The following is a 26,989-nucleotide window of genomic DNA, read 5'->3' as shown; positions in this document are numbered from 1 at the left end:
CATAGTGCTGGAGGAACTCAACAGGTCAGGCCGCTTCTGTGGAGGGAATGGACAGGTGATGTTTCAGATCGGGACCCTTCAGTCTTTGGTAGGGAAGAGAAAGCTGGAAAATAGAGGTGGGGGTGGAACAAAGTCAGGCATGTGATAGTAGATACAGGTGAATGAAGTGGAGCAAGTGATAAAGACTAGAAATGGAAAGGAGACAAAAGGGTGTCAGATAAGGAGAGAAAAGGAGTGAAATGACTAAAGCTGGAGATATGGGTGGATAGGGACAGGGGAGAGAAGGAGTGGGATAAAAGGGAAATTAGAAACTCTGAGATGGGAAATGAGTGTACAGAGGAGGGGAAGGGGGCAGGATGACTGGGGCAGAATAGTAGGAGAAATAGGTGTAGGGTGGGGGTGTCCCAAAACATCGCCTGTCAATCCCCTTCATGGATGCTCCCTGACCTGTTGAATTCCTGCAGCATCCTGCGTTGTGTCCAAGATTCCAGCATCTGCACTTCCTCGATCTCCTGAGAGGGAAGAAAATAGGAGGTGGACACAAAATGCTGGAGTAACTCAGCGAGACAGGCAGCATCTCTGGAGCGAAGGAAAGGGTGAAGTATCGGGTCGAGACCCATCTTCAGACGGGAGTCAGGGGAAAAGGAAATGAGAAACATAGAGGGTGATGTAGATAGATATAAAACAAATCAATGAAAGATATGCAAAAAATAACAATGATAAAGGAAACAAGCCACTGTTAGCAGTTTGCTAGATGAGAATGAGAATCTGGTGCAACATTGGTGGGGAGTTAAAGGGATAGAGAGAGAGTGCAGTGGTTACTTGAAGTTAGAGAAGTCAATATTCATACCACTGGGTTGTAAGCTTCCCAAGCGAAATATGAGCTGTTGTTCCACCGATTTGCGTTTTGCCTCACTCTGACAATGATGGAGGCCTAGGACAGAAAAGTCAGTGTGGGAATGGGAAAATGAACTACATTTATTTTGCAACCTGGAGGTCATGTAGATCCAGGTGGACCGAGCGAAGGTGTTCAGCAAACGATCGCCCAGACTACGTTTGGCATCGCCGATGTACAAGAGTCCACATCTTGAACAACGATACAGTAGATAAGGTTTGAGGAGGTGCAAGTAAATCTCTGCCTAACCTGAAAGGACTGTCGGGGTCCCTGGACAGAGTTGAGGGAGGAGGTATAGGGACAGGTGTTGCATTTCCTGCGGGGGAAGGTGCCTGGGGAAGGGGTGGTTTGGTTGGGAAGGGATGAGTTAACCAAAGAGTTGGTGTGGGAACGGTCTCTGCGGAAAGTGGAAAGGGTTGGAGATGGGAAGATGTGACTAGTAGCGGGATCCCCTTGTGTCAGAGAATTATGTGTTGTATGCAATGGCTGATAGGGTGAAGGAAAGGACAAGGAGGACTATGTCCCTGTTGTGACTAAGGGGATGGGGAACAAGTGCAGAGCTTGGGGGTACTGAGGTTTCCCTTTCCCCTGACATTCAGTCTGAAGAAGGGTCTCAATCTGAAACTCTCCAGAGATGCTGCCTGTCCCGCTGAGTTACTCCAGCATTTTGTATCTACCTTCGGTTTAAACCCGCCACTGCAGTTCCTTCCTACACAAAATAGTTGAATCTCTTAGAAGAGGGATCATTCAGTGAAGTGCAAATGAGAGAATAACATACTGCGGCTGCTGAAGTGTAGAAAGGGAGGTAACTGTACTGAAAATACCCAGCAGATCAGGTCATATCTGTGGAGAGTTGAAAAGGGTTAACATTTCAGGCTTATGATTTCTTAGAATTTTACAGAAACATCTCCAGAGATAATTGTGTGAACGTAATTCTCTGCTATCAGTTCTTCTTTGGCAGTCTGAAGGTCCACCTAGTGGCCACTGCAATGCCTGTACTTTTAAATAAACAACACTCAGCCATTTGATGACCCAAAGCAAGTTGGAAACAAGATGGAGGATTCGCAATGTGTTATTCCTTGTTTGCATTAACTAAGAAAACATCAGGCTATAAATTAGAATTGAGGTAAGGCGTGGAAAGCCCATGCTAACTTTATTGCAGCCTTAAACCCACACAAAGTGCTCGAGTAGCTTAGCAGATCAGGTAGCATCTCTGGAGGACATAGACAGGTGATGTTTCAGGTCGGAATCCTTCTTCAGACTGATTGTGCTAGAGGGGGTGGAAGCTGGAAAAGAAAGATGGGGGCAGGACAGAGATAGGAGGAAAAGATGGGGGGGTTGATTGCCGGATGTGTAGAAAAAGACCAGAGGTGACGAAGGAGCCAAAGTGTGTCAAATAAGGAAGGAAGAGGAATGAAATGTCAAGCCATAGGGAGGAACATAGGTGGAAGGGGATGGGTATGGGGAGAAGAAAGAGGGCCTGTATAGTGGATGAAACGTATGCTCACTGAGGTGGAGGGAAAACAGGAAAGAGAGAGGGGTAAGAGGGTTTTTACTTGAAATTGGTAAATGTGACGTTCATACCATTGGGTTGTAAGCTACCCGTGGAATACAACATGCTGTTCCATCAGTTGCATGTGGAGGAGGTAGTGCAGGAGGCCCAGGATAGAAAGGTTCGCTCGGGAATGGAAAGGAGAGTTAAAATATCCAGCAACTAAAAGATCTAGCAGACCTTGGTGGACCGAGTGCAAGTGTTCTCAGTGTTTGCTCACATAGTCTACGCCTGGTCTCGACGATGTAAAAGAGGCAACATCGGGAGCACCGAATGCGGTAGATGAGGTTCTTAGACGTCAAAGGTGCTGTCTAAAAAGTTGTTATTCTGGAAGCTGAAGCCTCAGGTTAAAATACATCATGGTCAAATAACTGCCAAAATGCCCACCTCTGATCAGAGCAAAAGCAAATTTCAGATGGTTGTGGAGAGGTGACTGAGTACCAAAGTGCCATGATGTCAAACAGCACAGAAACAGGCCCTTTGGCCAAACATGTTCCTGCAACCAAAATGGCCAGTCTTAGCTAGTCTAATTTGCCCACAATTGGCCTACATGTCTCTAAATCCTTTATATCCACGTACCTATCCAAGTGCCTTTTAAATGGTACTTTTAAATATTGGGTTGGGGAGTGAGGGGAGGAGGCAAGGAATTCTTAGCTTCCTCCAAAATATCCATGCCAGTGCTCCTTTTGGGAATTTGATCTCAAAGGTAAGGTAGCTTGAGTTTTCCATTTGGTCAATGTTGGAAGAGTCTGATCCAAAATCTCAATGGCGCACTGCCAAAAATAACAATGCTGAAAATCTGAAATGTGTGTACCAATTTTGCACTGGTTTCTGGGTGTCCACTCTTTTTGTGGTGAAATGAACTTTCTGCAATTACTTGCAGTCTTGACCTGTGAAATTTGCAATCCTTGATTTAACATTAACAATTGTTTTTGTTTTGATTAGAAAATTAATTGCATAGCATATGTAAACATTGCACTTTGTCCAAGGAATTCTAGCTCCTTATTTTTTACATCCTGTCAGTGCTAAAGTTAGATTTGTGCTTTTCGTGCTGAGTCTGAACAATTTGAACCAATTTTTCCCATCATTTCTATTGGAGTTTGAATATCCTGCTCATTGAGATGTTCAGGCTACTGAGACCTGACTACAGGTTAAACTTTCTGACTGGAGGTCTGTCGTTGTTGCCAGTTTCCCTGCCCGGTAAAATTAACATGAATGTGATATTATATTTTTGTTTTGGTTCTCTAAATATGCTGTGTTAAGACCCAATCTGGTCCCCATCCCCATGGAGAGTACAACAGAAACAGTGATACAGTGGTCTGCACACATAATTGTGCGTATCTCTACAGGAACCTGAGCTTGGAGCTGAGAAACAGCACACAGCTGCAATGATGTTGTGTATTTGAAAGGCTATGGACTGCAGATGCCAGAAATCTGGACCAGACATAAAAAATGCTGGAAAAACTCAGCACGTTAAATAGCATCAAACAGAGAGACTTCTGTTTCCATTGCCTAATAGGTGCTGCCTAATCTATTGAATGTTTCCAGCATTTTCTACTTTGATATTTTGCATTTGCAAGCAAGTGCTCAAGGAAAATTTCTAGCCAAATGTGTTTTATGCATCCACTACCTGGAACAAAGTTTAATTTGTTTGGTCTGTTTGGAGATACAGCGCGGAAACAGTCCCTTCTGCTCACTGAGTCCATGCCGACCAGCGATCCCCGTACACTAACATTATTCCAAACTAGGTACAATTTACAATTTTAACAAGCCAATTAACCTACAAACCTGCACGTCTTTGGAGTGCGTGTGGAAACCGGAGTTCCCGGAGAAAACCCACGCAGGTCATGGGGAGAATGCACAAACTCCATACTGACAGTCCCCTTAGTCAGGATCGAACCCGGATCTCTGGCGCTGTAATGTGCCTGTAATGGCCGACTACAGGTGACTGCCGCAAAATTTTCAACATGTTGAAGAATTTTCGGCGACAGTGGGGACAATTTTTGCTGTCATAGGTTGTTGTAGGTAAACGTATGTGTTGTCATAGATGCTGTCGTATGTTGTCACCAGGTGCCGTAGGTGAATTCCATTAAAATTAGTCCCTGGCAGTCGCCTAAAGAGTTGCATCAGTGGGACAGGCCCATAAGGCAGCAACTCTACCCCTGCGCCACCGTGCAACTCTTCGTGGGGTTCCCATCGGGTATGCTGGTTTGCTGATTGACAACAATGATGAATCATGATGTTCCAGCACTGTGCTTTTGTGGGGCATGTTTGTTAGAAAGCTGTTGCTTTCCTCCCTGGTGATCACGTACGCTCGTAATTGAAGATGTCAGTTTCTGTTTAAATAGCTATCATCACGTAAATTGAATATTTCTTCAGTTTGATTCAGTTTTTGTATCCAGACTGTGTGCTTCGGATGCAGAAGGAAGCGATAATTAACCCAGGCAATGCTAAAAGCAGAATTACCCAGAGGTTGTTAAGCAACACAAAGATGCATGCTAATTACTACAGACCCAGGTTGATGCAAGACTAATGAAAGGAGTCATCCTTGGCACCTTATAAAGTGAGTAACAACAGGATTGCTTGATTGCTTTGGACAGGAAACACAAGTCTTTGCATATGTGTTCCATTAACGTCACTTTACATAGAGAGATAAATTGTATTGATGGAAAGAGGTTGTTTGCTTCCTTTGGTCTGAAAGGAAAGAGATATAAATCACAATTTTATCATACAGAGTATGTACTTTCAATGGCTTTTGAAGGTGAGGTTACCTTATTATCAATAATTAAAGCAGTCATTACTAATAACATATCAGGCTGGCCGTGGCGCAGCTGGTAAAGCTGCTGCCACTCAGAGCCAGAGACTCAGTTCGATCCTTATCTCCGGTGCTATCTCTGTGGAGTGTGCATGTTCTTCCCGCAACCCTGTGGATTCCCTCCGGGCAGTCTGGTGTCTTTGCACGTCCCAAAGACATGCGAGTTTGTACGTTCATTGACCTCTGTAAATTGCCCTCAGTGTGTAGAGAAAGAGCGATAACATAGAACATTCCCTCCACAGATGCTGCCTGACCCACTGTGTTCCTCTAACTGTTTTTTGTTGTTATTGTAACATTTGTCTGATTTAAGAATTCTATCACAGAGATAATTAAGCAGTTTGAAAATAATTTGTTTCATTAATCTTCACATTCCATTTTTAAACTGTTGTGTCTGTACAAAACTAAATCATTAATCCTGCTCTAGTTATTGATACATTATACACCAAATTAAATACTTTCTGGATTTTTTTGTTTGGCCACCTAATGATGGAAAGTGATAGGAAAATAACCCAGGATGTCTCGTCACAGGTTAATGATGGTTCAATTCTCCAAATCAGAGACCTATGTTCAAAGTTGGCTGAGGTTATTGTCAAAAAAAAAACGATGGAATTCTTACATTGTAGAGGCATAAAGTAGTATTAAAGTAATGTATAATAGTATTATAATAAGCTATAACCCTGTTCAGGATAAACAAGGGCAGCACAGTGGCATAGCAGTGGAGCTACTGCCTTACAGCACCAGAGACCTGGGTTCGATCCTGACTAGGGTGCTTGTCTCTCTGTATGGAGTTTGTATGTTCTCCCTGTCACCTGCATGGGTTTTCTCTGAGATCTTCGGTTTCCTCCCACACTCCGAAGATGTCGAGCTTTGTGGGGTTAATTGGCTTGGTATTAATATAAATTGTCTCTAATGTGTGTAGGATAGTGCTAGTGTGCGGGGATTGTTGGTCGGTGTGGACTCAGTGGGACAAAGTGCCTGTTTTCACGCTGTATCTCTAAACTAAAAAAAAATAAACTAAATTAGGAACGAGGGTCAAAGTCAAGGAGATAGTTACAAATAGCATTTACAGAGTGGTTCTAGCAACGGGAAATCTTGGTTAGTTACTAGAGGAGACGAGAGCAGCTGCAATTGCTCTCCTCACAATAACAAGATGAAGGGATGTTTGATACAGGTGCTAAAAAGTACAATGGAATAAATGGGGGGGGGGGGGGGGGGGGGGTGGTGGTGGTGGTAGAGAAACCCCACTGACGGTAGGTTCAGTAACCAGAACAAAGACATCAATAAGGAAAATGAAAATATTATTCTTCGAAAACATTCACTGATTTGAAGTGCACTACCTAAAGAGAGGGTAGAAGGAGATACCATAGGGCAACCTAGAAATATGCTTCAACAGGAGAGAATTGCAGGGACATCGGGGAGAAGGGCTAATTGGAAATTCTCAAAGTGCTAGCACATGCATGGGAAGCTGCATTATTCAGAATTACGACAAGATTTGGGAATGGAGTTAATAAACTGGAGATGATAAATGGTAAAATAAAGTGAGAAAGTAGTTATACCAGCAAGTTGTGGGCAAAAATAATCAAATAATACTCGATCAAGTATGGCGCACAAAGGATCATTACAGCTTTTTTAAATTGCAAGCTGTGTTTAAAACTGTTTGCCTCTTTACTGAACTGCAGTGTAACATTATTCTCCTTTCATTAGACTAGACTAAATTTTCTATGCTGTTGCCCCTTTCTACATGAAAAGCCTGTCTGCCGTTGTGACACATTAATTACACATATTCCGGCTCAATTTATAGTATTAGTTTTCACTGTGAATCAAAATTATACCATGGAAAGATATCTCTGTGCTTGCTGTCTCCTAAGTTACCAGAACCTTGTTAATTATTTATACGCTTGCTACTTTAAAAATGTAATAGGGAGGAAAAGCAAAACACAGACTATATTTTTAGGCTCCAATTTAGGATTATTTTAATGATATGAAGCAATGATTCGCAACGTGAGCTTGGATTTGCTGTGGATAAGCGTTGCCCCATTTCACCCCAGTGCAATAATGGAAAATGACTGATCTCCAATTGAGGTCAGTGAGAAAGATAGGTATCCAAGTGTCTTTCTTCATGGAAAGTGTTATGATTCTTTCAGGTTCTCTCTAGGTCTAGAGTCAGAGAGTCATAGTCATAAGACAGGAAACAGGCCCAATTTGCCCATGTCGAACAAGATGCCCCACCTACACTAGTCACACCTGGCTGCTTTTTCCCATACCCCTCTAAACCTTTCCAGCCATGTACCTGCCAAATGTATTTTAAATGTTGTTATAGTACATGCCTCAACTACCTCCTCCGGCAGCTCGTTCCATATATTCACACCCTTTGTGTGAAAAAGTTGCCCATCAGGTCCCTTTAATTTTATATACTTCTGTCAGGTCTCCGAAGATAGACACACAATTCCAGAGTAACTCAGCGGGACAGGCAGCATCTGTAGGTCAGCTATTGCATGCTAGCCTATCATAGTGCATGTTAGTAGAAGCCCCGCCTTATACATGCTTTATAATATCAGAACTCACCTACGTCGAGTAGTAGATGTAGCAGCTAGAAATGTAACGTACTGTAGATCCTGAGCTGTAAGTGTTTAATAAAATATGTTGTATCTTTACATGCGTCTGAGTATTAGCAGCTATAGCATCTCTGGAGAAAAAGAATGGGTAACGTTTCGAGTTGAGACCCTTCTTTAGACCCTCCGACGAGAGTTCTGCACCTCCTCTCTCCGATGACAGTTCAGCATACACATTCTTTCAGGTGTGCCCTCAGCATCAGATGCTTCAGAGAAAACAACCCAGGTTTGTGCAACCTCACCTTATAGCAAATACTCTTTAATCCTGGTACACCTTTTCTGCACCCTCTCAAAAGCCTCAACATCCTTCTTGTAACAGGGCGACCAAAACTGCATGGACCCGGCGTGAGGAAACTAGCGTGACTGGGGGGAGAGAATAAAGGAGGACCCAGCGTGGGGGAACTGTCGTGAGGGAGGGAAGAGAAAACAAAGGACCCGGCATGGGGGAACCATCTTGAGGGAGGAGGGAGAGAACAAAGGAGGACACGGCATGGGATACTTTGTAACTATGTCAGCACCCTTATGTGGTGGCTCTTTGCATACCTTGGGTATGCAAAACAAAGAATATCACTGTGACATTATATGTAACAATAAAGTATCATCATCATCATCATCATCATTCCCCAATGCAGCTTAACCAAACATTGCAGGTAGGTTGAGATTCCTGACAAAGCGCAGCCCAAGGAGAAGACCTCAATGGAGACCTCAATAGCTGAGAAGTATAGTATACATGATATTGATTGTCAATAGAAATTGCAATTTGATGTCACCCTCATCCTTTTAAAGATTGTGCCATGAAACCAACAGTTCTCAGGCCTGAAGGAATACAGCTGGTCGTGTTGCATCTCACAGCATCAGACAACTTGGTTGGATCCTGACCTTGGCTGTTGGTACTGGTTTCCTCCCAAATCCCAAAGGTGTGCAGGTTTTTCCAGGTTAATAACCCTATGTAAATTGCCCTTGATGTTTAGGAAGTGCATGCAAAAATGAGACAACATAGAGCCAGAGTGAACGGGTGATTCATGATTGCCATGGACGCCATAGGCCGAAGGACCTGTTTCCATGCTGTATCTCTAAACTAAACTAAACTAAACTAAACTAATTTATGTAGAAAATTCCCAAAGATCTTGTCACGATCCCTTGATGATCTACACCCACTTCGTTTAAAACCCTTTTGTCTCACCTGGGTAAGCTTGCGTGCTCTGCAGTAAACTTGTTAGAGGTTAAGAACTTACTGAGCGCACTGATTACCAAAAGGTAATGTTATCCCAGGATTTTTCCCACAGCAGTTAAACTATCAAGAACCTGCAGAGAAATGAGAAATTATGAGCTATTAATCTTCGCTGGAAATTAAAATTCTCCCACCCCTCAGTAAATTAGGCTGTGATTGAGTGTATCTTGTAACATAATTGTAGGAAATCCAATTCACCATTGTAGTTGACGATTGCTCTCATATTAAACTGGCAATATGCTTGTCAATCTTCTCTGCACTCTTTCCTGCTTAATGACATCTTTCCTATGGCACGATGACCAAAGCTGAACACAATATCCCAAATGTTGTCTCACTGAAGTCATCCCATAATTGTGCATATATCACAGAACATCTGCATTAAGTCTGCTTATATATCTAAAGAATATATTATCTTAATACATTAATGAACTGAGAACAGATTGATCACAGATTTCAACCATTTATGAGCAATGCATGGACCATTAAATATACACATTATGTTAACTATGTGTATGTAACTTATAAATGATTACCACTGCTGATTAAGTAGTGATAGCTAGTTTCTCTGATAGCTAGTTTAGTTTGCACATAGTCATAGAGTCATAGATTGCTACAATGTGGAAACAGGCCCTTCAGCCCACTTGCCCACACTAGCTAAAATGTCCTAGCTACACTAGTCCCACCTGCCCATGTTTGGTCCATATCCCTCCAAACCTGTCCTATCCATGTACCTGTCTAACCTTTTTTTTAAACTTTGGGATGTTCCCAGCCTCAACTACCTCCTCTGACAGCTTGTTCCATACACCCACCACACTTTATGTGAAAAATTTACCCCTCAGATTCCTATTATATCTTTTCCCCTTTACCTTTAACTTATGTCCTCTGGTCCTCGTTTCACCTACTCTGGGCAAGAGAATCTGTGCATCTACCTGATCTAATCCTCTCATGATTTTATACACCTCTAAAAAACCACCCCTCATCCTCCTGTGCTCCAAGAAATAGAATCGCAGCCTACTCAACTTCTGGCTATAACCTATAGCTCAGACCCTCTAGTCCTGGCAACATCCTTGTAAGTCTTCTCTGTACCCTCTCCACCTTGACAACATCTTTCCTATAACATGGTGCCCAGACTGAACACAATACTCTAAATGCAGCCTCACCAACATCTTATGCAACTGCAAACATGACCTTGCAACTTCTATACTCAATAATAGACACAAAATGCTTGAGTAACCCAGCGGGACAGGCAACATCTCTGGAGAGAAGGAATAGGTGAGGTTTTTGGCCGAGACCCTTCTTCAGTCTGAGTTATTTCAGCATTTTATGTCTATCTTCGATTTAAACCAGCGTTTGTAGTTCTTTCCTACACCTATGCTCAATACTCTGACTAATGTGCCAAAAGCCTTTTTGACCACCCTATCTACCTGCAACTCCACCTTCAAGGAACCATGCACCTGCACTCCTAGATCATTCTGCTCTACAACGCTCCCCAAAACCCTACCATTCACTGCATGGGTCCTGCCCATGTTAGTTCCTAAAATGCAACACCTCACATTTTCCTGTACTAAATTCCATCAACCATTCCTCAACAATCAATCAAGATCCTGCTGCAAATTTTCACAGCCAACTTCACTGTCTGCAAAAGCATCCACTTTTGTATCATCAGCAAACTTAGTTTCATCTTGCCATGTATGATCTCATCCAAATCATTGAAATAAATCATTTGTCAGCACCCATCTACAAATTGGAAGATTAGAACATTATGTGGAATGGGTTAGCAGATTGTAGCAGCACTCTGAACTTGAGAAGAGATACAATAACTGTAGATTATTGGACACAACCCTTATCATACCTGGAGATGATACAGTACAGCTCACTTCTTGCACTATAATGCACTTGTTTTTGCTAATGATGATTTTAGACGAATGTCTTGTTTCTTTTTGCACAGTCTTCTTTCTTTTAGAATTTTATATGTAATCAATGTATAATTTGTGCATTATTATGGGACGTTATGGTACAGTTGGACAAGACATTTGTGAGGCCGCATTCGGAGTATGTTGTGCAATTTTGGCCACCCTGCTATAGGAAGGATGTCATTAACTGAAAAGAGTACCTATAAGCTTTACGAGGATGTGGTCAGGGACTCGTGTGCTGACCTATAGAGAGAGGTTGGATAGACTAGCACTTTATTCCTTGGAGTGCAGAAGGCTGAGTGGTGATCTTATTGAGATGTATACTTTTGATTAGATGAATTGAGAGGGTGAAGTCAGTCTATGCACCTGCGATGCTGCAGCATGCAAGATCTTTCATGCTACCTGTTCCTCACCATACCCGTGCATATGACAATGAACTTGAACTTAAATTAGCTCCCTCAGTACGAAGATGCAACCTTGTCTCCACAAGGAATATGTAGTGGTCGCTTCTAACAGAGTAGTCATGGGCACATTCATTTTTCATTTTTTAATTGGTAAGGATAAAGTTGGTGGATTGAATTATTTGTATTGGTTCACTGACTACTTGCCATGTGTCTTTCACAACTCAGCCAGTTTAGTCAGAGATGCTGCTCTCCGTGGTGGACAATGAAGTCCGCTAAATGAGGTACATTCTGCACTCCTCGCACATTTTTTTATTCATTCAAGGGATGTGGTCTTCGCATGCTGAGCCAACATTTAATTACCCATTCCTAATTGTGCTCCTATAGCTGGTACAAATTACTGCTACCTGCTTTGGTAGTGGCATGTGAGGAAGGTTATGCAAGGAGTTCCAAACAGGTGGCTGCTACGTCCTGTATGGTGTCAAACCTCTTGAGTGCTTTGTAAACTGCACTCCTCCAGGCAAGTGGAGAGTATTCGATCACAAATACTGACTTGATCTTTGTAGATGCTGGGCAGGCTTTGGAGAGACATGTGGTGAGTTACTCACACTTGTAGCCACATTGGGTTCAGTTTCAGGTCAGTGATTACCCCAAGATATTGATTATGGGGGATTCATTGATAGAAATGCCACTGAATATCAGGGTGTGATAGCAAGATTTTTTTGGTGTTAGACATTGGCATTGCATGATACTCGTGCGGCATGAATGTTTGTCATCTATCAGGTCAGACATGGGTATTATCGAGACCTTGTTGTGTTTGGTTGTGGACTGCTTCCTACTTTGAGCGGTCGTGAATGATGCTGAACATTGTGTAATCATCAGTGAACATCCCTAATTCTAACTTTAGGATTGAAGGAAGGTCATTGAAGATGGGCCAAGGACATTCTCCTGAGGAATTCCTGACAGGATGACCCGTGACTGAGATGATTAGCCTCAACCACCACAATCATCTTCCTTTGTGCTCGATATGATTCCAGCCGGCGAAAGGTTTCTCCTCTTCTATGTCATTGACTCCAGTTTAGCCAGGGCTCCTTGATGCTGAAATCAATCAATTGCTGTCTTGATGTCAATATGCAGTTCACCTTAAGTGCTTAATAATAACAAACCAATACCAATACCAATCAGATAAACCAACCACACTCGTGCCATTATTTGCTTAAAAACAAAAGCAATAAAAAAGTTTTAGAAATTCCAAATAGATAGATCCATTATAGCAAATCAGACTCACACTGGAAATCGAGAATGTATTGAAAATGCACCCAGGGTTATTTTTGGTGTAAAATGGCATAGCTTGTTTGTCAGAGCATCCAGTCCGTTTATTGCATGTCGAAGACTGACTCTCCAACATTTCACGTGTCAGCCAGAACACAGTTGAGTTGTGCTGATTGACGCTGTCGCTGGGAGTGAGCTTTCCATTTGCTCCAGAGGCAATAAACATCCGTCGTGAAAATATAATTCAAGTGACATTTCAGTGGTTTTCCTTGCTGCCAAATGAATTAATCTCCTGAGTCAATAAAGTCATAAGAACATAAGAAATAGAAGCAGAGTAAACCCCAGCCAGGGGAATCAACATCCTGCCAACTATGCTGCCAACTATACTGTGTTGTGTGCAGTTCTGGTCGCCCAATTCCAGGAAGGATGTGACGATTTTGGAGAGGGTGCAGGAGAGGTTTACCTGAATCCTACCTGGATTAGAGGGTATTACAAGCGGTTGGACAGGAGTGGATTGTTTCCTTTGGAGTGTCGAAAGTTGAGGGGAGACATGATAGAAGTTTTATAAAATTACCGTCAGAACCTTTTACCCCAGAGTGAAAATGTTAAAACTAGTGGGCCTAGCTTTAAGGTGAGAGGGGCAAAGATTAAAAGAGCTATGTGGAAGCATATTTTTAACATATTGAGAGTGCCTGGAATGAGCTATCAGGGCAGGTGGTAAAGGCAACCATGATAGTGGTGTTTAAGAGACCTTTGCATAGATACATGGATATGCAGAGAATGGATCATGTGCCGACAGAAGAGATTAGTTTAACTTGGCATCATATTTGACATAGACATTGAGGACTAGAGGGTCTGTTCCTGTGCTGTACTGTTCTATCTTTAAGTCTATGCAAAGCATTAATTTTTTCACACTTTTTTTTTACTAATGGTGCCCGTAATGGCCGCCTCGCCAGCAGTCTGTCTTGTCCCTTTTCTGTTTTTATTATTTTAAATATGTTTTGAATGTTTGTTTTAATGTCTCTCGGTATGTTTTATGTGGGGGTGGGGGGGATCGGGGGAAACTTTTTCCAGTCACTTACCTCGATGTAGATGCGATTTTTCTCTGTGTCGCATCTTCGTCCCCTCCTGCAGCCTACAATGTGGAGTGGTGCAGCCTTTCCTGGAGACCGGCCCGGAACTTCAAGCCACGGGTGCAGTGCAGACTTACCATCGCGGAGCCTGGGATCTTTTGCCGAGGATCGCCAGTGTTGGAGCTCCGACCGCGGGGCCTGTTGACTTTAACACCATGAAGCAGCAGTCTCCGGTGAGAAGAGGCCGACTCGGGGTCTCCATGCTACGGAATGTTCCAATCCGTCCCGACGCCAGCGTTTCCATCTTCCCGACGAGAGGGCCTTGGACATCGGACCGTCGGCAGCGACACTGGGGAGGGTTCAAGGCCCCGACCATGGGTGAACAAAGGAGGAAGATAACTGAACTTTATTGCCTTCCATCACAGTGAGGAATGTTGAATCCACTGTGGTGGATGTTTATCTTAAACTTTATTTTATGTGCTGCGTGTATTTTTGCTTTTTTACTTAGTATGGCTGTGTGGCAACTCAAATTTCACTGTGCCTTAATTGGTACATGTGACAATTAAATTGAATCTTGTATCTTGAATTTACTAATTTGCCACCGAGCAGTTGCTCAAATCCTGGGAGGAGTGCTGTGTCTTCCACAAATGCAATACAAATAATTAGACCTTCTGGCTGAATTCTAAACTATCCCAATCCTCAGTCGTGTTCTTTTTGGCTACATTATAAGCTTTCTCTTTGATTTAATACTATCTTCAACGTCCTTTGTTATCTGTAGTTAGACCTGTGTTGGGGTTATGTACTTTAAAGAGTGTGACAGTGCACCCTCTCTTGGATGCCGCTCTGATCTTTGACCTGTGTTGGGGTTATGTACTTTAAAGAGTGTGACAGTGCACCCTCTCTTGGATGCCGCCCTGATCTTTGCCACTGGCTGACAGGCCAGGAGAGGCCAATACCAAGCATCACTGGTAACGGCAGGGAGGGAGGGAGGGAGTGAGTGAGGGAGAGAGGGAGTGAGGGAATGAGGCAGAGAGTGAGGGAGTGAGCGAGGGAGTGGGGAAGTGAGTGAGTGAGTGAGTGAGTGAGTGAGTGAGAGAGTGAGTGAGAGAGAGTGAGAGAGAGGGAGGGAGAGAGAGAGAGGGAGTGAGTGAGGGAGGGAGGGAGAGGTTCGAGTGAGGGGAGAGAAAAGGCGGGTGGCGAGGGGGAGTAATCAGGGAGTGAAGAAGTGAGTGAGGGAGTGGGGGGTCAGGAGCCAGCAAGGGGTAACCAGGGAGGGGGGGGCCAGCAAGGGGGACCAGAGGGGAAGGGGCTGGAGCTGGCAGTGCGATGGGGACTCACAGATCGCGCAAACTGGAAGAGCACAAGATCAGAGTTTTAGTTATGTATAGATAGATTGATAGAAGATAGATAGATAGAAGATAGATGTTATCATAGTGTGATCTATCTTCCCAAAGGAGATGCCTTAACATTAGCCTATCTCCCCTGGGAGTTCCGTTTAGTTGAGATATACAATGCAGAAGCAGGGCTTTCGGCCCTGTGAGTCTGTACCGACCAGTGATCTTCAGACAACACTATCTTAGACACACTATGAACAATTCACAATTTTACCAAGCCAATTAGCCTACAAACCTGTACGTCTTTGGAGCATGTGTAAGTTTTGGTTTATTATTGTCATGTGTGCAGAGGTACAGTGTAAAGCTTTGTTTTGCATGTTATTCAATCAGATAATATGATACATAAATACAATGAAGCCAAACTCAAGTACAATCGTAGAAACAAAGAACAGCAGATGCTAGTTTACACCAACGAGAGACACAAAGTGCTGGAGTAATTCAGCAGGTCAGGCAGCATCTCTGGAGAAAAGGGATAGGTAATGTTTTGGGTTGGGACCCTTCTTCTGGAAGAAAAGGGGAAGAAATAGGGTGCAGAATGTAGTTCTCAACATTGTAGAACAAAGTTCAATATCTTCAATGGGGCAGAGGTGGATCGGCCAGTACCCTTGCTTATGGTAGGACTGTTCAGAAGCCTGATAAAGGAGGGGAAGAAATTTTTCCTGAGTCTGGTGTTGAACATTTTGAGCCTTCTATATCTTCTGCCTGATGGGATGAGGGAGAAGATGTAATGACCAGAGTGTGACTAGTTTTAGATTATATTAGCGGCTTTTCTGAGGCAGCGTGAAGTTTAGATGGGGTCAATAGTGGGGAATTTGGTCTTGTCTGTGTGATGAATAGGACTGCATCCATAACTCACTGCAATTCCTTATGGTCTTGGGGAGACCTGTTCCCAAGCCAAGCTTTGATGCAACCCAACAGTAAGGTTTCTATGATGCCTCTGTCGTGGTTTGTAAGAGTCATTGGAGACTTGCCAAATTTCCTCAGTCCCCTAATGAAGTAGAGGCATCGTTGTGACTTCTTGCCTGATGGTTTGTGCTGTGATAGGCACCCAACTAAACAAGAAGAAATAACACAGCCAGTGTTGAGGTTAACAATAAATGTGTCAGTATAAATCTTACACATGGGTTCAAGGAAGTACACCAGACTTTGATATTCACAATCATAAGCATTGTATGAAATAAGAGCAGATTCCACAACACAATAACCTCAACCTTGGCCTTAACTACATATTCGTGCCTGTTCATTATAACCCTTGAATCCCCCATAGAGTAAACATCTGCCCATCCTGGCCTCGAGAATAATGAAGACTTGTGTCTCTGATGTAGATAATTCCAAGGATTCACAACACTCGATCTGATGACATTTTTTTTTGGCTCCATCTTAAATGATTGGCTTTGCCCCATCCTACCACACAGAGTTTAGGTGTATGTTTATGTATATTATTGTCATGTCCACCAAAATATAGTGAAAAGCTTTGTTTTGCACGCTATCCAAACAGATCTGATGTGCAGTACATTAATACAATCTATGTCAAACTCATATAAAATAGATAGAGGAAAGGGGATGATGCGGAATGCAGAATATAGTTAACAGGATTGTGTTGCATCAGTTCCATAAGCAAAGTTCAATGTCCGCAAAGGGGCAGAAGTGAATCAGACTTATTCTAGCTTATGGAAGGACCATTCAGAAGCCTGATAAACGAGGGAAGAATCTGTTCCCGAGTCTGGTGGTGCACACTTCTGTACCTTTTGCCAGATGGGAGCTGGGAGAAGAAGGAATGACCAGGATGGGACGTTTTTGATTATCTTTACTACTTTTCCGAGGCAGCATGAAGTGTAGATGGGTTGAATGACGGGAAATCCGGTCTGTATGATGGACTGGGCTACATCTACAATTCTCTGCAACTTCTTGCGGTCTTTGGCAGAGCTGTTCTCAAACCAAGCTGCGATGCAACCTGACAGTACACTTTCTTTGTTGTGTCTGTAGAAGTTTGTGAGAGTCGCAGAAGACATGCTGAATTTCCTCAGTCTCTTTGTGAAGTAGAGGCATTGCTGTGCCTTCTTGGCTGATGATTTGTCATATCAATGCAGTGGCTCCATGACAGATTATTGCTAATATTAACACCAAGGAAGTTGAAGCTCTCAACCAGTTCCACTTTGGCACCATTGATGCTGATTGTGACATGTCCTCCTTGCTTCCTCGTCGATAACTAACTCCTTGATCTTGTTGACATTGGGGGAGAAGTTCTGACCCTGTCACTTAGTTTTTGATTCAATTGATTGAAAGATACAACATGGAAACAATCACTTCTACTCACCAATTTTGCGTCAATCATTGATCATCCCTTCACACTAGTTCTATGTTTTCCCACTTTTTCAAATGCTCCCTAGATACTAGAGGCAATTTAGAGCAGCCAGTTAACCTATCAATTCACACATCTTTGGGATCAGGGAGGAAACCGGAAAATCCGGAGTAAACCCACATGGTCGCAGGGATAACATGCAAACTTCACACAGACTGCATCCAAGGTGTCAGGATCGAACCTGGGTCTCTGGCACTGTAAGACAGCAGCTCTATCAGCTGTGCCACTCTGCAACCCTTGGGGCCAGAAGAAGCCTTGTCTTCTGTATAAGTCTGCATGATCTCGTAAAAGCCACTCTAACTACAGCTGTGTGGAAATTTTCAAATAGCAACCTATTAATCATGCCTCTCTTTCTGGATTTCCAATTTAGGTATGATTGGTACCTAGTCTCAGACAATATCTTTGCTCTGGCCCTTAATCCCTTGGATTAGAGGTGCCAAACATTATTGTGAAGAGCCCTTAACGATAGGAGAGAGGTAATATTTCCATTAGGCTATGCACATCTGAAACCGCATCTAAGAATGAAAATCCAACACCAATTAGCTCCCACCACCATAAATTATCTTTATTTTGCTGTTCATATATTTCAGGAAGCTCAGTTCATAGATGAGAATAGATTACATTAACTGTGTGCAATAGTCCACCATTATCATCTGATATTTTGGTGTGCTGACTATCGCTGCAAGGTCAATGGATTACTGGAGCAGGCTGTTTAACATTCTAGAAATATTGTAAGCCACAAATAGCTGGAAATGTTATGCTGCTGTGTTAACTATGTAAGTACACTTTCCACAACTGCTCCAGTGAAGTTGTGATGGAAAGCTATAATACCTCAAATGTAATACGTTCAGCCATATCAGCACTACTCAATTAGTGCTTCATAGAACATTGAACAATACAGCACAGAAACAAACCCTTCAGCCCACAATGTCCATGGCAAACATGATGCAAGTTAAACTAATCTTTCTCTGCCTGAACTTATCCATATACCTCTATTTCCTGCATATCCATATCTATATATTATTAGAACTCTCATCATGTTTGTTTGTATGCATGCGTGCATGCGAGCGTGTGCGTGATATCCCCAAAACCCCACCAAAACGGTAGACGATAAAGCTCCAATTTTGGTCCACCTTACATCACCATTGTCCTGTGATGTAAATGAAACGTTTTGTTCAGATGGATGGTATATTTTACAAGTTATTGACATTTTAAACTTTACAAAAATCACTATTCAAACCACTTTTCCACTTGCCCTTCCCGTAAGCCGCGTTACAATGACATCACAATGGGATCCCGAATCTCATTTACATTAAAAAAAATCACGATTTTCAAAAAAATTCAGTTTTAATCAAATTCCGTTTTCATTAACAGCTAACATTGTGTTTAGGTTATTTTAAAGAAAAATCACGATTTTCATTGTGGCGCGGTGGGATCGAGGGGAGGTTTCATTAAAAAAAACATTGCGATGTTCATTGTGAGGGGGTGGGGGTGGGATCGGGGAAATGGGGGAGCAGGGGATAGAGGGAGAGGAGGGGGAGTGGGGGAGGTAGGGAATGGGGGAGAGAGGGAAAGGAGGACAGTGGGGTGGAAGGCGAGTGGGAGGTGGGAGGGATTACATGAAGAACCCGCCAGGACGCATGCGTGTCATTCTTCAAAGCAGCGGTGGTGAATCACAGATAACAGTAATGACTGAACATAGTAAGATTAGAGAAGAGGATACCAGTTGAACTTTATGATCAAGGGTGGGAGCGGAGGGCACATAATCCCTCAACGTTACTCCTCATAAAATAATGATCAAACTTCGAACTTGTAAGTTCTCGTTTAATCTTACTATTTTACTTCGGAGTCACGTGAGTGTCTACATGAAGATTTCAAAGCTCTGTGATTTCATGCCGTGGAAACGAGTCCATGCATCACATCTGCCTTAATTGACTAAGGGAGGAATTGTGTTAACATGTTTAAACATGAATCCGACATTGAGATCCATGATAATGTTATTAACAACAAATTATAGCCCCTATTTCATGGGATGAAATCATATTTACAGAACTTAAAATTGATTCTGCAAAAGTTCCAGGTTTAACCACTGGTTTATGGTAGAATTGTTGGAACGTTTTTTCCCTTGACCATCCTGCTGTCTCCAGGATTTGGTCCATCGGTACGTCCAACTCCATAGCTGCCGATATAGCTGCAGCCCTGATTTGAATATGTTAGTATCCACTCCAGCTGATGTTAAAACCTGTTTCAGCCATCTGGAAAAAGTTTGAACCGACACTTTTTTGTGTGGTTGCTTGTGGCTGATTAGTAGCGCCATCTCATAGCTTCTGATGTTTTTGGTGTTCTCCATATATAACAATAAATGTCTTATTATACAGAGACGATCATCTATAGGGTAAGCCCTAAATTCTATTTTGAGGCCTGATGGTCGCGGTCTGTTCTGTTTGACTAATTCGTGAATATGAAAAGGTATATTTCTTGTTGAAGAAGTCATATTGTCCAGCCTTAACTTATTTAAGACTGTACCCTTTGTACTATGACCAAAGCCATCAGCATGACTGTTTTATGCGTCAGTTTTTGCAGGGTCCGAGTTGTTGCTGGAGACCAGTTCCTTAGCAACGTTAGGATAATACTCACACCCCATATTTGAGAGTGCCTGGTTCTTGGGGGATTGATTAAAAAAAATTCCCCTCATAAGTTTCGTTACCAGGGGGTGAGTCCCAACAGAATAACGCTCTGATCCTCGCCATAGATATGCTGAAAGGGCACTTCTGGCGCAGTTAATGGCACTGTAACTGAGCCCCTCATCATAATGGAGGCCTGCCAGGAATTTCAGAACAGACGTTATGTTCATCGAGCTGAAAGTGATGTTGTTTCTGTGACAATATATCTCCCATTTCCTGATGTATACCAGATATTGTTTTTTGGTGGACTGCCTGTGAGCCGCTGAGATCATGTTCAATGTTCGGTCCGTCAGTCCCAGTTCCAGTAGAGGTTTCTTTAAACTCTACAAATTAATAAGTTTGTCGTATTATGACATGGATGGCTATCCCCAGTTACGGGATGAACCAACAAACCTGGTAGTTTCAGGATGGTGATACATGGTTCTGAGACCATGTCGAGTATCACAGGGAACCATGGTTGATTAGGCCAATCGGGCACTACCAAAATACCAGACGCCGAGTCTTGTTGTATTTTGCGTAATACCCGACTGATGAGGTAGAAAGGAGGGAATGCATAGAAAAACCAATTTCCCCAATGCAGCGAGAAAGCATCTATCGCTGATGCCCCAGGGTCTGGTTCCCAAGAAACATAGTTTGGTAACTGGTGATTGCGTCTAGATGCAAATAGATTGATATCTGGTGTTCCATACCGTGCTACAATATCAGCAAATACTTTTATATCCAACATCCATTCGATGTTTTCATTGAATTTGCATGACCTGGTGTCTGCCACTGAATTTAGGTTACCTGGTAGGGAAGTAACTGATATCTAAATATTTCTCTGGTTACACCATTGCCAAATTGTATTAGCCGGATTGTCACATGATGTCAATTTGATTCCACCCATATGGTTAATATATGCCACCACGGTGGTATTGTCAATCTGTAGTCTAACATGCTGGTGATATATTCCAGAACAGTATGACTTTAGGCCATAGAACGCACCCAACATTTCAAGGTAGTTTATGCCAAGTGTCTATAATAATGATGCCTCCTGTGCATTCCATCTACCTCCACAGCTGGAGATGGAATTGGTAGTACCCCAACCAAGTGCACTGGTATCAGTTTGTAGCACCACTGGTTGCTGATAAGGATAGGGCTGGAACAATGCCGAATGTTATCCCTCCACCATTTTAATTCCATAATTTGCTTTGATTGGTAGCTTCATTGGTCTGTCGAAATGACCAGCATTAATTTGGAGTGCTTGTATTTTTGCCCTTTGTAAATTTTGATAATACAAAGGTCCAAATTGTGTGGCTGGAAAAGCAGCCACTTCTTTGCCAATCACCCTTGCTACTAATCTGATAGATGGTTCACTGATGTCAATGAGGTTATTGCAGGCCTTAGTTAAGACTGTAGCCTTGTCCTTTGGTAAAGTCACCAACATGTGAACTGAGTCAATAATGAACCCCAAATAATCCATTATGGTGGAAGGCGTTAATTTAGATTTAGCTGGACGGATGGATGATAAACCCCAGTTTCTCAAACAATTGTTTGGTGACAGATACAGCTAGTTTGGCTCATTACAAAGTTTAGCCCACAATCAATATGTCATCTAGATAGGCCATGATCATATGTTTTTGTTTCCGAAGAAACGCTAGGGCTGGTTTCAAAATTTGTGTAAACAGCCTGGGGCTGATGTTAAACCATTTGGTAGAGCTCTATACTGCCAGGGCTGCCCCATCCAGTTGAATTTTAAATAACATCTGTGATCAGTCCATATAGGCACTGAATAGTAAGCATCTTTTGGGTCGATGCTGGCCATGAAGTAGCCTGTGGAAATCAATTGTTTGGCAGTAACAAAGGTTTCCATTTTGAAATGAATATACTGCACAAATGTATTAAATTTGGTCAAATCTATGACGATGCGACCACCACCATCTTTTTTCAATAACCCCCTTAGCGTGGAGTCTCACCAGTTCAGCATGTGCTTCCAATTTTCCTTTTTGTGATAGCACGAATGTTTGGTTTGGTACATGCTGAACTGGGGCTATTTTTGTGCACAAATTCAATGGTATATCCCTGGATACTGTTTAGGATATAAGTGTCTATTGTTAATGCACTCCATGCCTCCCAAAAGAAGTGTAATCTCCACCGATATGTGTATTATCCACACTTCCTATAATTTGTAAGGGACCAGACACACCTACCTCCATGGTTACCAGTGGAAAGTTTACTCCTTCCTGTGTAGTCTTCGAGTAGGTTGAGGCGCCGGTGTCTGGGTTTGGGTTTGGCGTTTGCGCATTTTCCACGAAGATCGGTCTGGGCCATGGCCTAAAAATGACCGCTGTCCTGTATGTCCGGCCTTTGAGCTTTCACCAGCTTCTGATTGTCTTGCCCTGCTGGTGGGTGCGTGAAGGTGCTGTTTTTGAGTGTAGGAGGTTCTCTCATCGAGCTCCTTCTTTCTCCTTCCTGCACCCCCTGCACACTTGTTGTTTGTTCAACAAACCCCTCTTCAGGGTCAGCCCAGAATTGACCCCCAGTACTCCCTTCTGACGAGGGAGATGCACTGTGCAGCCCTACGTAAGGTGCTGCTGTGGGTGTTTTGTATAACCCATGGTGACTAGATTCCATCTCCCGGAGTCTGTCACATTGGAGCATCTGCTCCATAAGCCGCTCCATTTGGCCCCAGCAACGCTGGTCCCCGCCGCATTTCTTGCAGTCCGACTTGTCTGTGTCAACGGCTCTGTTCCGTATAGCCTTCCGCGTCCGGCCGTGGTGTTGATCTGGCCGGCACGGGTGCCAAGTCGGGCACAGCTGATCCCACTCACGGTGATCTTGTGCCGTCAGCCGCTGCTTGCTGCCCGCAACTCCGTGGTTCTTTCCAGCCAGTGCAGCCCTTGTGGAGTCTTGTCCATAGTTTCCCCTGTGAAAACAGCACGGGAAACAAAAAACGACCGCAGAGTAATTCCCTTACCTGTCTGTCTCGGTTTAAACTTGCCGCGGCGGGGGAACGCTCCCTCCGCTTGCCGTTTTGACTTGTCACAGTCAACGGCTCTGTTTTGTGTAGTCTTCCCGCCCGGCTGTGGTGTTGATCTGGCTGGTGCGGGTGCTAAGTCGGGCACAGCTGATCCCACTCACGGTGATGCTGGTGCCTTCAGTTGCTGCTGGCTGCCCGCAACTCCGCGGTCCTCCCCAGCCAGCTTTAGACGCAGCCCTTGTGGACTCTATTTTTGTCCAGTTTCCCCCTGTAAAAAACAGCGCGGGAAACAAAAAACGACCGCAGAGTAATTCACTTACCTGGTTCTATGTGCAAGCAGAGAAGATTAGTACAACTTGGCATCATGAATGGCAGGGACAATGTGGGCCGAATGGCCTATTCCTGTGCTGTACTGTTCTATGTTCTTATTTGTATTTGCCTCGATGTTCAGAACGAATATCAGGAAAGTATTTGACATGCAAATAGGGGTGACATTGACCTACTGAGACTACAATTCAATAGGCAGGACAATTGGTGCAGTCACAAAAAAACGTCACTACTGAACAGCTTGAAAAGCAAACTGATTCCATGGACATTGATATTGTGGGAGGGTGCCTTTTTAAAAAGCTCTTTCAAATATTGCGTGCAGGTTTGACTCTCCAGTAATACTGAGTGGGTACAACAGTATGAGAAATTTCTTAGCAAAAATGAGAACGTGACCTTACCAAGTCCAAAGAACCCTGAATTAAAGGCTTTAATAAAAGTCCCGCTGCTGCAGACATAAATCATGGTGCTGAGGTGCAGACTAGAACTGTAGATAGACACAAAATGCTGGAGTAACTCAGCGGGATGGGCAGCATCTCTGGAGAGAAGGAATGGGTGAAGTTTTGGGTCGAGACCCTTCTTCAGGTAGGTTGGTATCTAGAGTAGCATGATTCATGTACTGCCACTGCACAATTCCCACCGGAGTGCTTGGCTTTCTGCCCTTTGGTTTTACATAACGGCAGGTCTAGAAATCTGATGCTATTTACCAGTCCATTTCATGTGTTCTCAGTCCACAAGCAAATCAAAGCTATTCCCAGGAGACAAGGCCTTGATCTCAGTGCTGAATAGCTGGGGGACTAATCTTGCTTTGTATCAGGGATCAAAAGCATTCTTCTTTTTTAATGATTCCTGCTTGAATCAGCAGAAATAATATTTTTCTATCTCTGTTTACTCAGCCATTTAGACTGATACTTTTTGTTCTTGGTTTATGATATAACATTATTTTATCTTGTTTGGTGGGTCAAGTTCATTATTTTATTATTCGGATCTAATTAATTTGAACAAATTCCTCACAAGGAGTGGAAATTGTGCTTTCATTTCTTTGTGCAGCAAATGACTGAGGGAATTATCTTCTGATGTTGCCATCTATTGTAATTATGTCTTTTGAGATATCAGGATTAAAATAACAAAATATTTTGCAAGTATAGACTGTTGAACAAGTTTTAATGATTAGATAAAATGCAACATTTGTTACTTTCTGCACTTATTTGAAGTCAAGGGCATAGTGAATACAATAGATATGTGGTGTTTGAAAAGTACCGTCATTACTTTGCCTGCACCTTTAGCAAGCTGTACCTATTACTGTTCTAAAGTGTCACACTTTCAAACATCCTTTATTATGATTAGAACAAAGAACATAGAAAAGTACGGCACATGGACATCCTCTTCAGCCCACAATGTTCATGTCGAATACAAAGTCAAGATGAAATAATCTCATCTGCCTGCATATAATTCAGATCCCTCCATTCCCTGCATATATACATGCTAATCAAACGGCCACTAAAATGCCACTATTGTATCTACTTCTACCACCACCACTGGCAATGCATTTCAGGTTTCCACCTCGCTCTGTTAAAAAAAACTTGCCCCGTACAACTTCTTTTAATTGTTGCCCCTCAATTTAATGAACCGAAGGGTAAAAATAGATTTACTATTTTCTCCAGGCAACACCGTACACAGATGAGAAATCACACTGCTTATTATTATCATGCACAACCACACTCCTACAAAGACCACAATCATTCGTCTAATATCACATTCAGTAACCGTACAGTTCCAAAAACAAATCAATCACGCGTTGCGCTGTTATCAACCAGTTAACCTCTCCCTCTGATACCGAAAACTTTCCCCTTCCTAGGGTACTCTTTGCAGAGGAGTACTACTTCTTAATTGACTACTTTTCCTCATTCAGATACTTTCCTCCTTCTAAGACTGGACTTCCATTGGGGTCCTCTATCCCTCCACTCAAAGTTCTCAGAATTAGAGGTACTTTTTCCCATCCTGGTAATTTTTGCTATCAGGTACTAATCAACAATTGATTAGAGGGGGTACAAACTCCTGGTAGATCAGCCACAATTTGTACTCCAATTGCAATAGCAGTCTTAATCAACTATTTATCTCCACAGCCGATCCGAACCGATATCACAACAGTGTTTCTAACATGTAAAAATTTAAATCAAAAACAATAAACAGTACGCAGTAAATATAATGTAATACCGGCAATTTTAATACACTATAACTACTACTTTAAAGCTTTATTATGCCAGGTAAATCTGGAAAGAAATATATACACTTCAAATCGAAATCGATTCACTCTTTTGAAATATACCTCTGACAGGTCTGTTAACAAGTTTTTACAAGGGATTTATACACAAGTTAACTTGGAAGGAAAGATATGTACACTAAGAATTAACCAGCACCTCAATATGAGATACTGAATATTATTAAATTTGAATCGAATCCAAAATTTGCTTGGAACGTCTCTAGGAACATGAAATTTTCAGATTGATTAAAGTGCTTTTAACCAATTTACTTTAATCACTGAATTCCCGATACCTTTCAAGATTCCTTCCCCCGTTTTACAGGGATCCAGAGATCTCACGCAGGCGGGGATTTTAACCCACCTAGGTACACCTTAGCAAAGAGTTTCCCTTTTTACCTACTAAGTATCGGGTGTCAGAGCGTAGCCTCTTCATGCAGGCAGTCTATGCTGATTTTCACAGAGCGCCTTTCCAATCTGCGCCCCCAGCACGACACAGTACCTTGCCACTTAGCACCCCTTAAACCCAGTTTGTCTTCAAATATCCTGCCAATGGGATATCCAACTCTGGGCTGGGCCTTTGGCCCGGGTTTTGCAGGCCTCTAACCCAAAGGAGAGGGCCTCTAACCCAGACTACTTTTATGAGCCTCTAACCCAACGGAAGGGGCTTTTAACCCAACCCCAAATTGGCCCAGCAGCAGCTGCAGCTACCAGCTTCGACCAAGAGTTTGGGGCCTCTAATCCAGGAAAGGGCCTCTAACCCAACCCCAGCAGGGCCTCTAACCCCGCCCTGGTTTTATGGGCCTCTAACCCAAAGGAGCGCTATCAACCCCCCCCCCCTTGATTGCTCGACTCTGTTCTACGATCTCGTTGGGACCCTTTCTCAAGACCGCGAATGATCAATCTGCTCGAAAATCAATGCAAAAACCGCACCATTGGCGCCGATTTCTGACTCGCGATCAGGACAGCTCAACACCCTTAATCGCAAATTTGTGTTTGGGGTCCGTTGAGATCCCAGACGAGCCCCCAATGTAAGTAGCTCGTTCTAAACTCCCTGCAGTCTAGTTTCAGTCAATAAAATACCGAATCAAGCACTTAACTAAACTTTATTTTGGATAACACAACACAAATTCCCTATACAATACCTAACCTTGATCCTTGTTTCTGCTTTGTCAAACCCTTCTAGCCTCGTGCAAGCAGAGACACTCCAAAAGGTCATGAAGTCCCAAGTGTTCTTCCATA

This window comes from Leucoraja erinacea, chromosome 9 (assembly GCF_028641065.1).
Source record: "Leucoraja erinacea ecotype New England chromosome 9, Leri_hhj_1, whole genome shotgun sequence".
Taxonomy (NCBI): domain Eukaryota; kingdom Metazoa; phylum Chordata; class Chondrichthyes; order Rajiformes; family Rajidae; genus Leucoraja; species Leucoraja erinaceus.
The sequence above is the reverse complement of the archived record's forward strand: the minus strand, read 5'-3'. Positions refer to the sequence as shown.